The 3003-nt window shown below is 34.4% G+C and overlaps 1 long non-coding RNA gene across 1 annotated transcript; it reads left to right on the top strand.

Moving 5' to 3' along the window:
* Positions 1–282: 282 nt before the first annotated feature.
* On the top strand, positions 283–2721 carry LOC137013141 (uncharacterized). Its single transcript, XR_010893668.1, has 3 exons — positions 283–538; positions 1273–1341; positions 1748–2721. It is a non-coding gene; the product is annotated as an uncharacterized lncRNA (long non-coding RNA).
* Positions 2722–3003: the final 282 nt, after the last annotated feature.

Genomic DNA, 3003 nt, shown 5'->3' with positions numbered 1-3003 from the left:
GGCAATGGGCGCGCGGTGCGCGCAGTAGACCAGTCAAAAATGACTGGGCCATCTGACCAATCAGAGCAGTGTAGGCTCACAGAAAGGAGGGGTTTAGAGAGACTGATTCTTTGGACAGCTTCTAACGAATCGTTAACAAAACACTGAGAACTGAAGTGAAAAAAATGTATATTATGAGAAAACAAAAGTGTTTTTTGACCTTGCATGCATGTAAACCAGTTGCAGAACACTCCCAAAACAATATTAATGTGTGCCCGCCCACGCGCAGAGCGCTCTATTCATAAGATAATGTGCTGAGGCGATTTATGCAAACTGTAAACGCCCCTAACAGCGTCTTAAAAAGCATCAAGTTTCATCAGATTCATTCGCTGTCCTTCGCGTTTGGAAGATGGCACACTACACAGGTGAGCAGGCTCTTCAGATGGTCCTGGACAGTGAGGAAGTTCACTCTTTCCTCGGAAGAAGAACACGACTCTGACGATGAACGTCTGCATTTTGAAGAGCGACTTGATCCAGCTGAAGATACAGTTTCTGATGAGTAAGTGATTTAGTTTTACTTAAATTATTTGACGTGTTTTTTTTTTCTATATAAGCGTACATATATTTGCCTTATATTTACATCTATCTATATAACTATATATATAACTTTATCTCATAAAAACGCTTATAAATAGAATGATTTTCTGTTGATATAGGGCCTATTTAAATTATTTATATAAGCGTACATCTATATTTGCCTTATATTTACTTCTATCTATCTATCTATCTATCTATCTATCTATCTATCTATCTATATATATATATATATATATATATATATATATATATATATATATATATATATATATATATATATAACTTTATCTCATAAAAATGCTTATAAATAGAATGCTTTTCTGTTGATATACTCAAATTATTTGACGTGTTTTTTTTTTATATACAAGCGTACATCTATATTTGCCTTATATTTACATCTATCTATAAATATATATATAGCGTATCTAAGTACCGTATATGATAGGCGTGAATGTGCTAAAATATGCTTGGTTGTGAAATGCGCGAACATGTTGCTATTTGCTAAATGTGCTAACTGATATAGCAGACTGTAAACGTTTACACATTCGCACACTTTGTCCGGTAATGGCCAATTGACAGACATATACAGCATGCTTGTATACCTGTTACTTTCCTGTCAGTTATGCATAGCTAATGGTATGAGAGTATTATCTTATATGCTAATAATAACAGGGTTTTTTTTACATTTTTTTTTAGGAATGTGGATCCATCACTCTCACATTCACCTGCAATTCCCACTAGGAGGGCACGCAGCAACACAGTTGAGTAAGTACACTTTTACCCACTATATGGTAGGCCTATATTGAAATCTGTAAGATTTTTCATGTTTTTAAAATAAGTTTCGTCTGCTCACCAAGGCTGCATTTATTCAATTAAAAATACAGTAAAAACAGTAATATTGTGAAATATTATTACAATTTAAAATAACTGTTTTCTATTTGAATATATTTCACAAAGTCGTTTATTCTTGTGATGTCCAGCATCATTACTCCAGTCTTCAGTGTCGCATGATCCTTCAGAAATCATTCTAATATGATGATTTGCAGCTCAAGAAACATTTATTGTTTACAATTGTTCAGAAATGTTTCATAAGTAGCAAATCATCATATTTGATGATAATATTTGATGATAATATTAATAAGATTCATATTTGATGATAATATATTTGCAGAGCTCTGTGGTGTGTCGTCACAGAAAGCAGCTCCAAAACGGACCAAAAGTGACCATGTACCGGTTCCAGGAGCAGAGCTGACATCAGATGCAAGGAATAATGCCACCGCTGGTCATCGGAACTGCATGCTTTGCAAAGTACAGCTTGGTAAAAGGCAAGACACACCTTGGAAATGCCAGGCATGTGACATTTACTTGTGTCTTCAGTTGAACTGTTTTCAAAAATGGCACACAGATGTGTGACTGTTCAGATTCTCTGTTCACCACCTCTCACTGACCATTGGGCTGCAAAGATTATCTATATGTGATCAAGCAGGTTATGTATAGGGTGTAAAAGTGGGCTTTTTTTTATAAACCTTACCTTTATTTGCCTGTATACACAAAAAATGTGCCTTTGACCCTAGTTTATATGTGGATTATATTGTTAACTTTATTTTAAATAAAAAAGAAAAAAAAACAATGATATGTCTTGTCTTTGCATTTTCTTAGTTGACTCAGTCACATTCCTGACTGAATGGCTCATTATGCGGCTCATTAGGGGCAGGGTCTTAATCTCCCCAGGTGTAAATCACTTCATTATTCATGAAGAGTCACACCTCTTCGCATATGGCCTACCTAAACAAAAAGTGTCTTAGAAATTTAAAATCAATACAATGTTTTATGTGTCAGAGTAGGGAGGATCATTTCCACATCATTTTGAAGCAAAAACTCTACACTAAAATATACAATTCTCAAAAGTCTTGTGAAAAAACATTTAGTATGCATTTTTAGGTATTGTTTCAGTTACTTTTTTTTTTTGTTTTTTCAATAACCACGCATAAACATTATTCCTTTAAAAACACAAACATGTACATACATGTTCCTCACATATTATGGTAGCCTAGTTTGTGCTGAATACAGTGTAATGACACTTTTGTCATTAATATGTTTATAACCAACTGATAAAAGCACAAATGTCAGGGCATGTCAAAACTTCTCCAGGGCCCAAAATCAGCCTCAGACTCCAGAGGGTTAAAGATAATTAGGTCAGACAGGAGAAACAGTACCTCTCTTTACTTTTATACTGATTACATAAAGGGAGAATATTTGTTTTAGAATTTATTTGTTTTGTTTAAAAGTAGACACTTAAAGCTTTCCAAAGACATATCTCTCATGTCCATGTAGCATGTATAAGCCATCTATTTTAGTTACTTTTAGTGACGTTTTAGAACGATGTTTGCAGAGACGGAGACGGCAGGACAGCACACCCTGTATATT

The sequence above is a fragment of the Chanodichthys erythropterus genome, chromosome 22, assembly GCF_024489055.1.
Source record: "Chanodichthys erythropterus isolate Z2021 chromosome 22, ASM2448905v1, whole genome shotgun sequence".
NCBI lineage: Eukaryota > Metazoa > Chordata > Actinopteri > Cypriniformes > Xenocyprididae > Chanodichthys > Chanodichthys erythropterus.
Note: the sequence above shows the minus strand (reverse complement) of the source record. Positions and strands in the feature narration are given on the sequence as shown.